Below are 20,007 nucleotides of genomic sequence, written 5' to 3' on the forward strand. Positions count from 1 at the left end.
CGTGACCTATTTAAGAATAAACGCTGATATTTCAAGCTACATTTGGCGTAGCGTAATAAATCTGGTACCGATGTTTAGCTCGGACATTCGACTTTGTATGCGTATCCGAAGTTTGGCTTATTATCATACCTTCAAGGAATGCCAGACCATTTTCCCACACTACTGCTCGATATACTCGACATTCTCTCTGCTTTGGATAGCGGAAAGATTACAGTCCTCACCCTCCTTGATTTGTCTGCAGCATTTGACACAATAGACCATGATATATTACTTCACCCGTCTCCAGCATTGTATTTGGCATTCATGATACAGCCTTACTGTGCTTCAAGTCCTACTTGGTCAACAGGACACAATTTGTGTCTGCAAAATGAATACACTCCAGCCCAGTTGATCTATGTTGTGTGTGATTTCGATTTTTAACGTAGCTTAAACAATTTTTCAGTCATATCGCTACGATGTCTGCATTGTGGCAGTTTATAGTGATGTCTAGCACTGGGGCAACATGCCGCAGACATGTAGCATTATGTCCCACCCAGTCACATTATCCTGACACCAGGCCGACCAGTCCTAACAGTAACCTCTTAATGCTGAACGCCAAGCGAGGCAGCTGTTAGTACCTTTTTGTAAGTCTCTCGTATGACTCGGCCGGGGATCGAACCCACGACCTCCCGCATCCGAGGCGGACGTTCTAACCACTAGGCCACCGGAGCGGTTGATCTATGTTGTGGTGTTCCACAGGGGTCTGTTCTTGGACCTGTTCTCTTCATTCTATACACTCAGCCGCTCTCAAGTGTTATAGATCATCATCCAGTGTCTCACCAATTGTACGCTGATGACACCCACATATACAAATCTTGCCACGCAACTGAAGTTGATGCTACCATCCAAGGTGTAGAGAGGTGCATTTCTGATGTGAAATCATGGATGACATGTAACAAGCTGCAGATGAATGATGATAAAACTGAGGCAATTCTGATTACAACACAATGACGTTCTCATTCACATCCTTTACCTCAAACAATAAATATCAGCAACACCAACATTAAATTCACACAATCAGTAGGAAACCTAGGTGTTACTTTGGACAGTACACTCACATTGCACCAACATGTCATGAACATATGCAAGGCTGCATATCTTGAGCTGAGACGCATCAGCTCCATTTGCAAATATCTTTCAGTTGATGCCACTAAAACACTTGTGTGTTCATTAGTACTTTCAAGACTGGACTATTGTAACTCAATTATGTCTGGTCCATCTCAATATCTAATTCAGAAACTTCAAAATGTTCAAAACACAGCTGCTCGGATCATACTTAGAGTACCACGATCAGAGCACACCTCCCCGCTGCTCTGTACCCTACACTGGCTATCCATTCGATCCAGAATCAAACACAAAATCTGTTCTCTGTGCTACGTTTCACTGACGGACTCTAGTCCAACATACCTATCCGACCTCACCCATGTGTACACACCAGCAAGATACTTGCGCTCCTCTACTGACAATCGTATACTCATTATTCCCACTATGAAAACAAAGTCATTTGGACAGCGTTTTTTTTTTTTTGCATACCAGGGCCCAGCAACGTGGAATGAATTGTCCACTGAACTTAGACACAAAGACACAATGATACCATTCAAGAGTGCTCTCAAAACTCACTTATTTCGACTGCAAGAACAAACTTAAAGACCTAATAATGTTTTCTACCTTAAATATTCTCAGCATGTTTTTTATGCTTTTCTAATTTCATGGTGTCTGTATTTGGAATCATATCATTATATATGTTTTTTATCTTATAGGTGTTGTTTAATGTTGTAAAGCACTTAGAGTTTCTAAAGATCAGGCGCTATACAAAGTCCTCATTATTATTATTATTATATGGCCATGGTCGCGCCCGCTTAATACGCAAGAACAACGCGCTGAATGGAATACTGCCTTCTCATTGGCCAACTGAACTGGAAATACGTTATTAACAAATGCAGGACGTCATTTGCTTTTAATCAATGAGAGGACAGTGTTCCATTCACCGGAATTTCACTTGCATAGTATGCGGGCGCGATGATTGCCACGTCGATCAGTAGCCTGGGAAAATGGTCTGACATTCCTTAAAGTTATTATAGTAAACCAAACTTCGGATACACATACAAAGTCGAATGCCTGAGCTAAATATCGGTACCATATTTATTACGCTACGCGAAATGTAGCTTGAAAAATCAGCATTTATTCTTAAATAGGTCACGCAAGAAAGGTGAGAAGTGTTCTCCCTTGTAATTATTATATAGTACATTATGACAGGTAAATTGTAAGCAATGATACAAGCCCCCGTGGTCGCCTTTAGATCTTCATGTAGGACAGTGGAGACATGATTTTAATCCGAGACTGCATATGTTAATGAACTAATCTTGTATCCGATTGACGGAGCTAGCTACCACTCTGGAGAGCGATTTCTTTATCATCACAGTCCCAAGTAAGTTCTTTAATAAATTAGATCCACGCATGTTTCTCCAGGGCCGACAAGGGGGGGGGGGGGCAACCAGGGATATATCCCCGGGGCCCAGGCCGAACAACACATTTTAATTTTATAAAAAATTTGTTTGGACAAGAACTAGGAGAGACACGGGTGTTTCTTGACCCATGACCGTGATTGCTCTCTATGGCCCTATATTTCTCCTACTTTTTCGATAACCCTTGGTCTCGTCAAGATATACGATAAGTTCTATTACGATCAGTGGATTATGCACATGGATTACACCTTTATCTTTGGAAAGAGTATTGATCGGACTTTAGCAAACATGTACTATCAACATGATGATAGGATTTTAGAGATAGTTACACAGTGTTGTCTACGTAAACTACCGTATACTGTATACACCTGTTTTGCGAAATCGGGAACTGTAAAAAAAAAAAGTTATGTAGGTAAGCCAGGTGAGATTGGACCTCTTGCAAAATGATTGGACCTCTTGCTCAATTAGGCGGCAAAAACTACAAATTACAAAGCAAAGACTCTCTCTCTCTCTCTCTCTCTCTCTCTCTCTCTCTCAAAGTTTACAATTTACTGAATTTACTGGTTGAAAGATGTACAAGATTTACCTTCACTCAAAGCGAGCAACTAGCGGACATCCAAGAATAGCAAAAACTGAGAAAAGAGCTGCAGCTTTGCGTCCATAGGGCATTGTTTGGTAACTCTGTTGATGAGATATAACTTTACTTAAAGAAGAGGAAGCGGTATTTAAATATGAAATCAGAATGTTGTCTGTTTTGCGCTGAATTAGCTCCCATACTGCCCACTGAGCAATTTATTTAATAAAAACAAACAAACTGTTTTCACAAAAGTAACAAGGATTTTTATCAATGATACTTGTTCAGTAAAGTTTTTTTTAAGGACTCAATAGCTGTGTGTGTGGTGTGTGTGTGTGTGTGTGTGTGTGCGCGCGCGCGCGCGCGCCAACCAATCATTATTTTTAATATAACTCCAATCCATACATTTATTTTCCTCCGAATACCGAATATGCCCCATAACAGGTTATAATATACGTGGCACGAATAAATATCGGGGCCGGTGAGAATCTTCTGCAAGTAATAAAGTATTCCTCACCTGAAAATCGGATGATGCTACATCTTACTATTCCCCGTAGAAAACTGATTTGCAGAACAGAAATGCAATAATGCTTTATATTCGGGCAGCAAATATATCTGCGTGACTTCGCTCACTTTCTGAAGAAAAAAACAGCAAATGAACTTCCATGTTTTATTTAAAACTACTACTTTAGTTATAGCGGAATTCTCTTTCGTAAAAGGATAATCCGTACTGCACAATTCAGGTTCATGAAGAGTACGTGGAATGATTATATAAAATGCGTAGAATACAACCGTCCAGGTTAATGACTAGTAAATGGAATAGTTATATTAAATGCGTAGAATAGAACAGTCCAGGTTCTTGACCAGTAAATAGAATGATTATATAAAATGCCTAGAATACAACCGTCCAGGTTCATAATGAGTATATATAATGATTATATAAAATCCGTTGATTACAAACGTCCAGGTTCGTGACGAGTGCATGTTATGATTATATAAAATGCGTAGATTACAACCGTATAGATTCATGCGTACATGGAATAATTATATAAAATGCGTAGATTACAACCGTATAGATTCATGCGTACATGGAATAATTATATAAAATGCGTAGATTACAACCGTATAGATTCATGCGTACATGGAATAATTATATAAAATGCGTAGATTACAACCGTATAGATTCATGCGTACATGGAATAATTATATAAAATGCGTAGATTACAACCGTCCTTGTAGTGTACTACTGGTGTTTCAGGAAAACAATCTGAACTAATGGTAATGTTTTTAGAAAATCTCCTATTTTGTATTTAAAGAAATTTTGGACAGTGTTGCTGATTTTGTCTTTGTCCATGATGTTGCTGCTGCATTATTCATAACAGCTTCAATAGCGTAGCAATAAATTATGCCTCCCCCACCCCCCGCCCAGCTAAACATAATCACGGGGCCTCTCACAACCAAAACTATTTCTTTGATGGAAATTGTGCACCCCCAGCTCAACCTGCAGTTGCGATGGTTGCTACTACTGTACAGCTATTATGAGGTGGCACGGCATAGTTTCGTAAATTGGCCTTGTAAAATTCCTTCACTTAAGGCTATGGTGTGACTTATTCAGCTATTTTTTGTTTAATAATTAAAGATATGGATATATTTGTGAAGTAGGTGGTTCGGACTTGTGTTGTTCTTGAAATTTATGTGAGGCAAGCACACCTCTCTTGGTTACTTTGTAGAATGTCGTCAGTGAAATATCAATAGTTGGCCAGGATGAAAAACTTGCCACCCATAGCAGTAGATATGTGGATTAAAGGCAAGCAGAATATCTCAAAAACTGCCCAGATATCTACAATTTTTAATTGCATCAAACTGTTTAGAACACTTTCTTCATAATTATCCCGTAGGGAAAGGGCTTTATATTCGCACCGTGAGCATCGCATGGTGTCAAAAATTATCTTCGGACGTAAAAAATAAATAATAACAGGTATACATTTTTGGCTGGGTGCATGTCTGGATTCAGATTTCGGTGGGTTATATGTAAACACGCATATCAAGCGTCTGCCACAAACAATGTCAAACGGACAAAACCTGTCACATCTGATGCAGCAGAAATTTCATTAACGTAACCTTTCACATCGCCATCGTTTTTTTGGTCGAATAGTTACTATATTCTAGACCGATGGCATACTAAGGGATAATTGGCGCCCGGGGCATATCTGAATGCATACATACTCCCTTGTTTATTTAAAATGATTGAGGTCTGATGGGCATAAGAAACATTGCGAAAGAAAATAAAATGCATTTCTATGTCAATAAAATGAACTTAAACCAAGATGTATACTCGCAGTTAACCTACGTGTTCGTCTGAAGATAGCTACCTGTATTTACACGGATCCAACCAATTAATAAACCCCAAATTATGCTGCCATAGACTGACATTTATGTCGTATAGACCGTTATTTATATAATTTCTTTTGCTTGATGACGCCACGCGTTAAGTAGACTAATGTCCTGTACAAAACTAACATTCCTCTTTATCCCCGTCATTACGCAGGTGCATGTCATTGTTTCGGGGTGGGGTGGGGGTCTACCAGGGGTGCATAATATATTCTTTTCATTAAATCAGAGAAGAGAGGTCATCACACAGTGGCTACAAAAAAGAAAAAGAAGAATTAGAACAGTAGAAAAACGTAAACAAAAATGTGGAGAATGAAAATGGAAAACGAGAAGCAGTAAAAAGACCTGCAGGAGGAAGAAGATGGAAGAGGAGAAATAGTAAAAGGACCGACAGGAGAGAGAGGACGAGGAATGAGAGAAGTATTAAAAGGACCGACAGGAGAGAGAGGACGAGGAATGAGAGAAATAGTAAAAGGACCGACAGGAGAGAGAGGACGAGGAATGAGAGAAGTATTAAAAGGACCGACAGGAGAGAGAGGACGAGGAATGAGAGAAGTATTAAAAGGACCGACAGAAGAGAGAGAACGAGGAATGAGAGAAGTATTAAAAGGACCGACAGGAGAGAGAGTACTAGGAATGAGAGAAATAGTAAAAGGACCGACAGGAGAGAGAGGACGAGGAATGAGAGAAGTATTAAAAGGACCGACAGGAGAGAGAGGACGAGGAATGAGAGAAGTATTAAAAGGACCGACAGGAGAGAGAGGACGAGGAATGAGAGAAATAGTAAAAGGACCGACAGGAGAGAGAGGACGAGGAATGAGAGAAATATTAAAAGGACCGGCAGGGGAGAGAGGACGAGGAATGAGAGAAGTATTAAAAGGACCGACAGGAGAGGGAGGACGAGGAATGAGAGAAGTATTAAAAGGACCGACAGGAGAGAGAGGACGAGGAATGAGAGAAATAGTAAAAGGACCGACAGGAGAGAGAGGACGAGGAATGAGAGAAATAGTAAAAGGACCGACAGGAGAGAGAGGACGAGGAATGAGAGAAATATTAAAAGGACCGGCAGGGGAGAGAGGACGAGGAATGAGAGAAGTATTAAAAGGACCGACAGGAGAGAGAGGACGAGGAATGAGAGAAATAGTAAAAGGACCGACAGGAGAGAGAGGACGAGGAATGAGAGAAGTATTAAAAGGACCGACAGGAGAGAGAGGACGAGAAATGAGAGAAATAGTAAAAGGACCGACAGGAGAGAGAGGACGAGGAATGAGAGAAGTATTAAAAGGACCGACAGGAGAGAGAGGACGAGGAATGAGAGAAATAGTAAAAGGACCGACAGGAGAGAGAGGACGAGGAATGAGAGAAATAGTAAAAGGACCGACAGGAGAGAGAGGACGAGGAATGAGAGAAATATTAAAAGGACCGGCAGGGGAGAGAGGACGAGGAATGAGAGAAGTATTAAAAGGACCGACAGGAGAGAGAGGACGAGGAATGAGAGAAATAGTAAAAGGACCGACAGGAGAGAGAGGACGAGGAATGAGAGAAATAGTAAAAGGACCGACAGGAGAGAGAGGACGAGGAATGAGAGAAATATTAAAAGGACCGGCAGGGGAGAGAGGACGAGGAATGAGAGAAGTATTAAAAGGACCGACAGGAGAGAGAGGACGAGGAATGAGAGAAATAGTAAAAGGACCGACAGGAGAGAGAGGACGAGGAATGAGAGAAGTATTAAAAGGACCGACAGGAGAGAGAGGACGAGAAATGAGAGAAATAGTAAAAGGACCGACAGGAGAGAGAGGACGAGGAATGAGAGAAGTATTAAAAGGACCGACAGGAGAGAGAGGACGAGGAATGAGAGAAATAGTAAAAGGACCGACAGGAGAGAGAGTACTAGAAATGAGAGAAATAGTAAAAGGACCGACAGGAGAGAGAGGACGAGGAATGAGAGAAATAGTAAAAGGACCGACAGGAGAGAGAGGACGAGGAATGAGAGAAATAGTAAAAGGACCGACATGAGAGAGAGGACGAGGAATGAGAGAAGTATTAAAAGGACCAACAGGAGAGAGAGGACGAGGAATGAGAGAAGTATTAAAAGGACCGACAGGAGAGAGAGGACGAGGAATGAGAGAAATAGTAAAAGGACCGACAGGAGAGAGAGGACGAGGAATGAGAGAAATAGTAAAAGGACCGACAGGAGAGAGAGGACGAGGAATGAGAGAAATAGTAAAAGGACCGACAGGAGAGAGAGGACGAGGAATGAGAGAAATAGTAAAAGGACCGACATGAGAGAGAGGACGAGGAATGAGAGAAGTATTAAAAGGACCGACAGGAGAGAGAGAGTACTAGAAATGAGAGAAATAGTAAAAGGACCGACAGGAGAGAGAGGACGAGGAATGAGAGAAGTATTAAAAGGACCGACAGGAGAGAGAGTACTAGAAATGAGAGAAATAGTAAAAGGACCGACAGGAGAGAGTGGACGAGGAATGAGAGAAATAGTTAAAGGACCGACAGGAGAGAGAGGACGAGGAATGAGAGAAATAGTAAAAGGACCGACATGAGAGAGAGGACGAGGAATGAGAGAAGTATTAAAAGGACCAACAGGAGAGAGAGGACGAGGAATGAGAGAAATAGTAAAAGGACCGACAGGAGAGAGAGGACGAGGAATGAGAGAAATAGTAAAAGGACCGACAGGAGAGAGAGGACGAGGAATGAGAGAAATAGTAAAAGGACCGACAGGAGAGAGAGGACGAGGAATAAGAGAAATAGTAAAAGGACCGACAGGAGAGAGAGTACTAGGAATGAGAGAAATAGTAAAAGGACCGACAGGAGAGAGAGTACTAGGAATGAGAGAAATAGTAAAAGGACCGACAGGAGAGAGAGGACGAGGAATGAGAGAAGTATTAAAAGGACCGGCAGGAGAGAGAGGACGAGGAATGAGAGAAATAGTAAAAGGACCGACATGAGAGAGAGGACGAGGAATGAGAGAAGTATTAAAAGGACCGACAGGAGAGAGAGGACGAGGAATGAGAGAAGTATTAAAAGGACCGACAGGAGAGAGAGGACGAGGAATGAGAGAAGTATTAAAAGGACCGACAGGAGAGAGAGGACGAGGAATGAGAGAAATAGTAAAACGACCGACAGGAGAGAGAGGACGAGGAATGAGAGAAGTATTAAAAGGACCGACAGGAGAGAGAGGACGAGGAATGAGAGAAATAGTAAAAGGACCGACAGGAGAGAGAGGACGAGGAATGAGAGAAGTATTGAAAGGACCGACAGGAGAGAGAGGACGAGGAATGAGAGAAATAGTAAAAGGACCGACAGGAGAGAGAGGACGAGGAATGAGAGAAGTATTAAAAGGACCGACAGGAGAGAGAGGACGAGGAATGAGAGAAGTATTAAAAGGACCGACAGAAGAGAGAGAACGAGGAATGAGAGAAGTATTAAAAGGACCGACAGGAGAGAGAGTACTAGAAATGAGAGAAATAGTAAAAGGACCGACAGGAGAGAGGACGAGGAATGAGAGAAATAGTAAAAGGACCGACAGGAGAGAGAGGACGAGGAATGAGAGAAATAGTAAAAGGACCGACAGGAGAGAGAGGACGAGGAATAAGAGAAATATTAAAAGGACCGACAGGAGAGAGAGTACTAGGAATGAGAGAAATAGTAAAAGGACCGACAGGAGAGAGAGTACTAGGAATGAGAGAAATAGTAAAAGGACCGACAGGAGAGAGAGGACGAGGAATGAGAGAAGTATTAAAAGGACCGACAGGAGAGAGAGGACGAGGAATGAGAGAAGTATTAAAAGGACCGGCAGGAGAGAGAGGACGAGGAATGAGAGAAATAGTAAAAGGACCGACATGAGAGAGAGGACGAGGAATGAGAGAAGTATTAAAAGGACCGACAGGAGAGAGAGGACGAGGAATGAGAGAAGTATTAAAAGGACCGACAGGAGAGAGAGGACGAGGAATGAGAGAAATAGTAAAAGGACCGACAGGAGAGAGAGGACGAGGAATGAGAGAAGTATTAAAAGGACCGACAGGAGAGAGAGGACGAGGAATGAGAGAAATAGTAAAAGGACCGACAGGAGAGAGAGGACGAGGAATGAGAGAAGTATTGAAAGGACCGACAGGAGAGAGAGGACGAGGAATGAGAGAAATAGTAAAAGGACCGACAGGAGAGAGAGGACGAGGAATGAGAGAAGTATTAAAAGGACCGACAGGAGAGAGAGGACGAGGAATGAGAGAAGTATTAAAAGGACCGACAGAAGAGAGAGAACGAGGAATGAGAGAAGTATTAAAAGGACCGACAGGAGAGAGAGTACTAGGAATGAGAGAAATAGTAAAAGGACCGACAGGAGAGAGAGGACGAGGAATGAGAGAAGTATTAAAAGGACCGACAGGAGAGAGAGGACGAGGAATGAGAGAAGTATTAAAAGGACCGACAGGAGAGAGAGTACTAGGAATGAGAGAAATAGTAAAAGGACCGACAAGAGAGAGAGTACTAGAAATGAGAGAAATAGTAAAAGGACCGACAGGAGAGAGAGGACGAGGAATGAGAGAAGTATTAAAAGGACCGACAGGAGAGAGAGGACGAGGAATGAGAGAAATAGTTAAAGGACCGACAGGAGAGAGAGGACGAGGAATGAGAGAAGTATTAAAAGGACCGACAGGAGAGAGAGGACGAGGAATGAGAGAAATAGTAAAAGGACCGACAGGAGAGAGAGGACGAGGAATGAGAGAAGTATTAAAAGGACCGACAGGAGAGAGAGGACGAGGAATGAGAGAAGTATTAAAAGGACCGACAGGAGAGAGAGGACGAGGAATGAGAGAAATAGTTAAAGGACCGACAGGAGAGAGAGGACGAGGAATGAGAGAAGTATTAAAAGGACCGGCAGGAGAGAGAGGACGAGGAATGAGAGAAGTATTAAAAGGACCGACAGGAGAGAGAGGACGAGGAATGAGAGAAATAGTAAAAGGACCGACAGGGGAGAGAGGACGAGGAATGAGAGAAATATTAAAAGGACCGACGGGAGAGAGAGTACTAGGAATGAGAGAAATAGTAAAAAGACCGACAGGAGAGAGAGGACGAGGAATGAGAGAAATAGTAAAAGGACCGACAGGAGAGAGAGGACTAGGAATGAGAGAAATAGTAAAAGGACCGACAGGAGAGAGAGTACTAGGAATGAGAGAAATAGTAAAAGGACCGACAGGAGAGAGAGGACGAGGAATGAGAGAAGTATTAAATGGACCGGCACGAGAATAAGACCCCCAATTCACTAATGAGGCACAAATCAATGTTGCCGACATGTTAACTCATTATATAAGTTTCTTCCCTTAATACATACCTTTTTGCTATATCAATATACGTCTATCATTCCCCCAAAAAATCAATGTAAACAATAAATAAAGCTTGGATCTAAAAATATCGCAACTTAAATGGTGTATATCAATACCTACGTTATTGTCGCTAGTGGAATTAGGAGCCAATTCTGTCATATAAAAAATAAAACTGAAGATTGAAATTAAAAGTCTCTGAATCAATCGTGTATACTCTTTGAGAAATCTAAAAGCAGATTTTGAATAATTATATCTGAACATTCTTTCACGGGACTTCAGAATGTAGGTCGCTATGGTCGTGATATATGCGTAACCCTTTTTATGCACGGCATTTTTTGTGTAAAACGAGGGTTTTGGGGAGTATAAAAGGCGCTCAAAATTCACTTGTACGTTTTTTCTTATATATAAATAAACAACAACCAAATAAATGGTTATTGTTGATACATAAAATTTTTTACGTGCCATATGTTGTGATGTTCATTGTTTATAAAATATAGGTTACTTACTTTACTTGGTTCAAATAATATGAAATCAAAATCAAAGGATTGAATAAACCCTTCGAAAATGTAATCATGTTTCATATATGTCTGAAAATAAAATCTTGATAAATCTATCAAGTAATATTTTGACAAATTTTAGCATAAATAATGCTTAATAATACGTACGTTACCGATACATACGTGACAAAGATATACTAAAGAACAGAACACGTGATGATAGCCGGCCAACTTTGCATGCTGAAAGGTGTCATGCCGCTATCTTTCAATTTTCAGTATATATAAAAAATAACAAAAAAAAAACATCAAGTACAATGAGGACAAGCAAGTAAAATTGTATTATACTCTATGTAATGAAGCCTACCTTTAGGTAAGCGATTACAATTCAAACTTTTGATTGACACTTACGTTTTTATTGGATAGGATTCAGTGAAAAAAGAGTAGATATTATACATTAAAATATAGTGACCTCTTTGTTTACAAGCGATGTAATCAGTGCGTATAAAGTACTGAAACATACGTTACAGAGCGTAACGTATATATTAAGACGTAATCCAGAGAAAAAATGAGTATCAGTGTAAATTATGAGTACAACTTAGATCTTCAGTTTAGCTCTACTATACAATTATTTTTAAAGTCACCATTAATATTGGATATTTTTTTTTTAAATTTAAAAGTGACTATGAATGACATGAGTATATTCGGTAACTAATGGTTAAAAGACTAGCATAAATTGCAAAGGTAAATTAGAAACAAACCATGAGTGTAAATATTTATAAAAAAAATAAATAAATTAATTTCAGCTATACTCAATGCTTCACATGATAATTTCGTAACGTATTATCGATACTTACATTATTAGTCCCCTACCGGTAAAACCGGGGTGTCTCTATGTTTGCACTGACTCGTTCTTGTTTTATGTTACGTGTTTAGGCTCTAATAAACAGTAATTAGAAAAACGTGAAGACAACAAGCTTTGTTAAATTGAACAAATAATTTATTTCCCTGGGGAGAAAACCAAGGTAAAAATGAAAAAAATGGATCTTAGGGTTTTAAGAATCAAATCCAAAAATAATCCAAGAATTAAAATTAGAAGTCCCAATAATATAATGTTATAAAGAAATCTGAGTTCGAGTCCCGACGAAAATCCAAAATGGAAGGCGATTACGTATATTATAGCTAGAATAGTGCTGTTGTGTCTACATGTTTTTGTTATTTCACAGACAATAATATTCCGGTGTTTGAATTCCGAATAAAATTGAAAGAAATGTCTTTGTCCAAGAATTCTGTATGAGCACTGCAATATTTCCAGGAAAATGAATTTATCTTTCAGAATCCAAATAATGTGAATAAAAAGTAAAATGTAACTCCAAACTGGTCACAACAAAACGAACACTTTGACATCAAGTGTTTTCAATCCCAAACTGACTAAATTCTCTATAAACATTGGTATTAAACATGACTATTGCACACTTCAGGTAAAACCAGATTTTCGAAATGGAGGCTGTTTACATCTAAAGTCACGTATTCCCAGTATGACCTTGACAAAAACCAATCATTTTACTCGAAGAATAAGATAAAAATAAAATATTGCTTACCTGACTCACTGGTTTCTCAATCAAGGTCGGGAACTAGGTCAGCTTTAGGTGTTTACGACAAAACATTTAGGTCTAACTAATTTCTGGATAATGCCAAATTCTAGTAAACAAAATTACATTACTTTAACATGTAATAATTATTTTATTTAAACTTACAGATATATCAATTAAATCAAATATAAATTAAATCAAATATACATAACACTTGTTTATTTAAGAATGGCCAAAACAAGAAAGGAAATACAAAAGTCCTACATGGAACGCCAAAAGGCTAAAGGTCCAGGGTTCCTCCAAAAAGAGAGAGCTATGCAAAGGCAATATTATGTGCCATCGTTACAAGTAAGTAAGAAGAATATGGAGGAGAGAAACATGAAAAATAAATTAAGAAACAGACTTTCACGACTTAGAAAAAGAAAGAGAAGAAAGCAGCGAAAGCATAAGTGAACAGACCAGTGGATATAACAGTGATATTGTACCAAGAAATGAAGCGTAGAATTATCACCTGATAGTAAGGATACCATTTTATACTAAACGTAACAGAGGAAAAGGTTTGCAGATGATCAGGAGAAGGGCTCTTGTGCGTTCCCACAAAAATATAGGTATTCTGAAATCGAACTTTTCAAACCTGAGACGTAATATAAAGACAAAAAAAATATAAGAAAACTGAACGACTAAGTAAAAGAAACACTCAGACTGTTGACAGCACCTAAGGAATTAATACCAAGTAAACGAGCCGTTGCAGATGTTGAAAATTTTATCTAACCCCAAGGAGACGGAATCTTGTAAGAAGAAAACTCCTTGTATGCAATGCAGTTTTGTCTGAAATAAAGGCGTCAAAACAGTTGTTTGAACTTTAAAATATTTCCGTGTTTTACACTACGACACATACGTTACCATTCGACGTTACGTAAACATTTTATAAAATACATTAGTTATTTTGTTTTATTTTTACAATTTCATGAATTTACTTAATTAAGCATACAAATTTTAATCATTTTATCTTCCTATAATATAAAATAAGTCATAATGATTATATCAGATCAATGATCATGTGAATAATAATGATGTTCAACTGTCATATGCAGAAGAAAAATACTAAAATGACGAATGTACGTGTTTAATAGGGTTAATTAAACATATTTGTAATAATTTCATGCCATATTTTCATGACCAAAAGTTAACCTAGAAAACTGAGTGAAAACAATTATAGATTTAATGAACAGTCCCTTGTGTGTTTCTGATACATACGTTATATTTTTGGAGTGACTGGAAAGGTATACACATTTTAAACTTTCGTGCTTATATTTTGAATCGGAAATGATTTGAATCAGTTATGATTAGCATGATATTCATTTAACAACTTATAACGTTTTTGGTGTTTCTAATATTCACTATTATCAATTTAAATGAAATTTAAAATACGAGAAATTTTGCTAAAGATGCATTTTACTAAATGCACATTTATCTGTCTTTTTCATAACTCATGATAGCAAAAAGCGATAATGTTTTCAATTACATTTATGTGAAATTATCGTAAAATACCTAATTATACAATTTTCAACCTTTTTCCCGGTATAATTTTATTTGTAAATCATAGAAAATACTTTCAAAATACGAGAAGAGCTCTTGTAACGTCTGTATTTCGCTTGAGAATTAAGGTTTTGAGACTATATTGGTGAGTAAACATGAACAAAATATCGGTCAATCGGTGTTGTTGAAATTTTTAGTTTAAATTTCAGATATTTCTCTGTAAAATAGGCGAATAAAGTTGTTGTTTTTAGATCACTTTTTTTCTTCCATTTTTATACGTTTAATTTCATTGGTGAATTTGAGTCATCTCCTTTCATCTCTCTTCAGTCGTTAAACTAGACGATATGCACAAGAGAATCAGTCTATAGTTTCCCTCACTAATATTTTTGTCTGTTATGTAAAACGATGAAATTATGTTCTTTTAAATATTTCAAACAGTAATGTAAAAGGTTTTTTTAATTTTTATATGGAATCAGCTTTCGAGGCGAAAGAATTATCCATGCAACACTAATTTACTTCTAACCTGACTCGATATTTTAAAAACAACTCGAAATCAAGTTTCGAATCAGAAACTTGACTCCAACTTTTCATGATCTGCAGATGAAAAAAAATATCAATCGGATGTATAAACTCAAGTTAAGAGCTAAAATTCGTCCTCTATTCACCTTCACGTCGTTTTTAAAATCTCAGGACCCGATCTGGCCTATTCATTAAGCCACGTAAGTTCGCACTTTAATGATGAGTCATTCTTGTATAGTGTTTACATTCATTCATATGTTACATGGAGTTGTACTATTAATCCAGGTAAACATCACGTGATCTGACTTCAGGACATGACAGGCAAGGCTAACCTAATTTCTGATTGGTTAACATCTGATCTTGTTTACGAGTTCTGATCATTCTAGATAGAATATGTCTTTCATTTGTTTCTGAAACTACGTCTTAGCTTTGTACATAAGAGTTGAATTACGAAGAACGAATTATTCCGAGTATTATTATCAGGCCTGGAAGATATTTAGTTACATTTGGTTGAGGGATTTAATTATTTAATTCAATCATTCATTGGAATTATTAAGTGCTCAAACTATTCAGACTATTTGGAATTATAGCTATAAAGGAATTACTGTGAATACATTTAAGACATTTTCGGATTATATCATCGCGATATTGCCAGTACTCTTAGCAAACCAGTACATTAGTGAACATCATTCAGAATACAGCTGGAACTTATTTGGAGTTATATGTTACTGAATTTTATGGAAAAATATGAACGATTTGTTTTTCGGATTAATACTGCACGACCAATGGGAATTTAGTATTCATCCAAGAAAACGATATCATATTTTCCCTTACAAATTTAGTAAATATACTCATTTTCTTATTCTACCTGAGGCTTAGTTATAAAACGATACACTACAAGAAACAAGATAATTGAATTGATGCTGCATTCCAAAATAAATACACAACCGTGGATTCATCAGTCCACAATAACAGTATTAATGCCCGGCGACCTTTGAACTTCGTCGCACGCTCAACATCAGTTTCAAAAAGAATTATCGTTTTGGCCTACGTGAAATTGAAATTTAGATTCAAATTGTGAATGAATGCGCATTGGAACAGCTTTTCCTGTTGGTCTGGAATGAAAAAGAATTTGTTGGGTCGATTCTATTCAACTCCGCTGATTATGGACTGGGTTTATTAGCTGTGTCAATTCCACACAAAGTACATGTGTTTGTGATTTGAGCAGGGAGGGACGTGTCTTGCCTCAGCTGCATGTGTGTTTCTGTTCTGTCATTGAATGTTTGGAATCAAATGTGGGTAAAATATGAACTCTTTCAATTGTAATGATCAAAAAGAGCTATGGAATATCACGTTGATTTCATTTTGAGTGCCGTAAGGAGAGTGTGATTGCAGTTGGAAATGTAGTCGAAATTACAGTACAATTCCGAAATGTGTAATCAAGCTTTAGAACACATGATATTGCGCATGTAATTCGGATTTGCAGACCTAAGAAAGTATATTTTAGGAAATTCAAGATGCATAAATGTAAGTCAAGTTTTGCCATTCTTATTACCTGCTAAAGAAGACATGTTTATGCCTAATCACTTGCATGCTTTTGTAGGGACCACAGCTATGTTACGACCAGTTTGGCGTCTATCGCTAGCCTACATCCGAAACATTGTATCAAAACATTTAACGCTGAAAATTGCAAAGAAGCTCATTTATGACGGTTCATTCAGCCAGCGGAAATAAGAAGTCTCTGTCGTCTTGGTTTATTGGCTCTAAAACCATTACTTTTCTACCAAAAACGTTCACTTGCATTTTTCCTACGAATTTCGTACTTTCAGATATAAAATGGTACGTGTCTGATAAATATGCGATAGCCCTTGGCCTCAGTATGCTTTTCTGTGCTATTTTATATACCCCAGAGAGCATTGGTCATAGTGTGATCCATTCCGTTAACGAAAAGTTACGAACCTTTCTCCTAAATATCTGTTTAAATTATTAGAATAGTATTTTCAATATTGCGTCTTTCACGTTTGTTGTGGACATTACGAATATCACGTTCATTCATTTACTTGTTTCAAAGTTTCAGTTGTGACTCAATAAACTTGTCCACGTTGTTCAATCATCACTACTTTCAAATAGACGAAACGACTGCTTTAGTTCATCCACAAAAATCTAATAAACTAAAACCTAAAGTCTGCTATATGAGTGTACATGGTTTGTTAACAAAGTTGTTTTTAATACATTTTACTATTATTAGGAACACGTCGTACACGTAAGTGCAATATCAAGGTGTTCAGTATCGTAAAATACTGCACGATTCTGACAATGTAAAGTTAATGGAGAAAAAAAAGAAGTTTATAATAATTATAGGTTACTGTATTTGTATGAGAAAGCATGAGCGAGTTTTTGGATGGATACTGGTGGATGTTGGTGTCGTCATGACGTCATTACTCTCCTCGTGGCGAAGTGCCAAGGACAATTGCAATGTATCTGCATTTCGACAAAACATTATAAATTTTGTTAAATTTAAGATAGTAGTCTTGTGTTTGATGACCTTGCTCTTTAACGCTGGCACGGTCTTCTTAAGTTATTATTGATATTTATGTACACGTTTGTCTAAATTTTCATGAACTTGAAGAATTGAATTACGATAAAGCATATCATGAACTGGCCCCAAGACTTTAAGTTTTGTCCTTAAATTTAACCATTGGTCGAATGTCTTTGTTCGATGTTAAACACTGTCGATGAGAAGGTTCAATTTCAATTTGCGAAGCTTTCTTCTGAAACAATTAAAGTTGTTCTTGAAGTAAGTTCTGAATCTTTCTCTGAATATCAATGTAGGAAATGCGTGAATGGGCTTCAGCATCAGAGGGGGCGAACAGACCGACCTTGGAAGCGTCCAAAAACCGAAATAAGGCTTCTAACTAAAAATATTTCGAGCTGAATATTTGCTTGAAATAAATGATTGAGGACTCCGATTAATTAGACCATTTTCTGAAAACTCGTGAAATTACAAAAAACGAACCAACTTGAGGTCATGCCCCCTCTGCTGCTATTAATTTATCCAAATATTTTATTGAGTCCGATTCGATATCTTGTTCTAGGATCGTGCAAATTTATTGTTATAAACCCGTGCGGAGTAGCTTGCGCTCGTGAAAAGAAGTTTCTGAATTTAATTATATCCATGTCACCGCTGCACCAGGTTTGATGAATATTTCGCGCGTGTGTGTATCAACTCCATTAAACACAACTAAAATATTACAGTTATCTCTGATCACTTTTGGTATTTGTGTGTATCGTTGAGTAACATAAATGACATCGGTGTTTTTATGTCTACCTCGAGAAAAAATCCTAGCTGGATTTGATTGTTTGTCCAGCATCACATCATCGTATACAACTAAATTATTAATAAATCCGTCTATGGAATCAACTGATGGTGCTTCATCAATATCGGTTATAAACTCGATAACATCGTTATCCGCGTTTTCATTAAAATCCTTAAGCACATTATAACATCGTTGATCATCAACTGACGGGGCTACCAAATGCAATTTATCCCACTTTAACCATCTCATTATAAGATTGAGTAACAACTATGTCTTTCCACTTCCAGATGGTCCTATTATTATATTCTGATGGAATTTGGTAACGCAGGATGGTGCTTGACAGGTTCTCGTTTTCTTGTCGCTGAGAAATCAATTATATCCATGCTGTATAAAATATCCATGGATTTATATTGTGTGAAGTGCAGGACGCGTACCCCGACGGATACACTAACAACTATTACCACAAAAAATAACACATCAGCGGTTACTGGTAAGTGTACGCGGTGTGGTACAAATAAATTTAAATTTATTCCCGGTGATAATTCAGGAACAAAGTCAGCGTTAAAAAAAACACAACGCAGATGTGATATTGCAGCAAAATTAACAAAATTACCCGGAACTCCGTGGGCCAAATACCCAGGAGAAAAACATCTACCAGGATATAATTATTGCGGTCCTGGTACTCGACTCGATATCAGGCTTGATAATCAGGATCAACCAAAACCAGGCGAGGAACCAATAAACGCTATTGATAAAGCATGTCATGCTCATGATGTTGCATATAAAAGCAATGATCTACAACATAGGCATATTGCAGATGTGAAATTAATTCATGCGCTAGATTCTATAAAAAATAAAGATATCAAAGAAAAATTAGCTAATTGGTTAGTAAGATCCGCGATGAAAGGTAAATTAGCACTAGGGGCTGGTAATATATAAATGGAATCGATTTATTATTCACCAATTGGATACAGGAAGGGTAAAGCAGCAATTAGTAAACTCGCTGATGCAGCAGCGGTTAAACATTCTACTGCTAAAGCGTGGTTATCCAAACAGGCAATATGGCAAATTTATCTACCACCACCTAAGCAAATTCGATTTGCACATTTCAGTGTCAGTGTTCCTAGTGAAGTTCATCAAGCTGATATTCTGTTTTTACCACATGATACTGTACGTAGAAAAACGTATAAATACGCGCTAACTGTTGTTGATGTTGCAAGTAGATATAAAGATGCAGAACCGTTAACGACTAAAACAGCAACTGAGGTAGCCGATGCTTTTAAACGAATTTATCAACGAGGTGGTCTGCGATGGCCACAGCTGTTACAAGTTGACCCTGGCAAGGAATTTCTTGGTCCAGTATCATCGTTGATGAAACAACATAATACTAAAATACGACGAGGACATACTGCAATTCATCGTGATCAGGCAATTGTTGAACGATTTAATCGAACACTTGCTGAGCGGTTATTTGGATATCAATACGCGAAGGAATTGATTCAGGATACGAGATCTCGTGAATGGGTTACAAGATTACCAAATGTGATAACTGCATTAAATAATGAGATTACTCGAACGACCAACATGAAACCTATTAATGCAATTACAAAACAAAATATACCTACACAACAACGTGATTTTTCAGCACAACCATTATTAGGCAATATCACTGTCAGGTATTTATACGAGCCCGGTGAACTTGAAGGCGGTAAAAAAGAGCGACTGATCCTATTTGAAGTGT

The sequence above is a fragment of the Sinohyriopsis cumingii genome, chromosome 6 (genome assembly GCF_028554795.1).
Source record: "Sinohyriopsis cumingii isolate HCF-2022 chromosome 6, ASM2855479v2, whole genome shotgun sequence".
NCBI classification, from domain to species: domain Eukaryota; kingdom Metazoa; phylum Mollusca; class Bivalvia; order Unionida; family Unionidae; genus Sinohyriopsis; species Sinohyriopsis cumingii.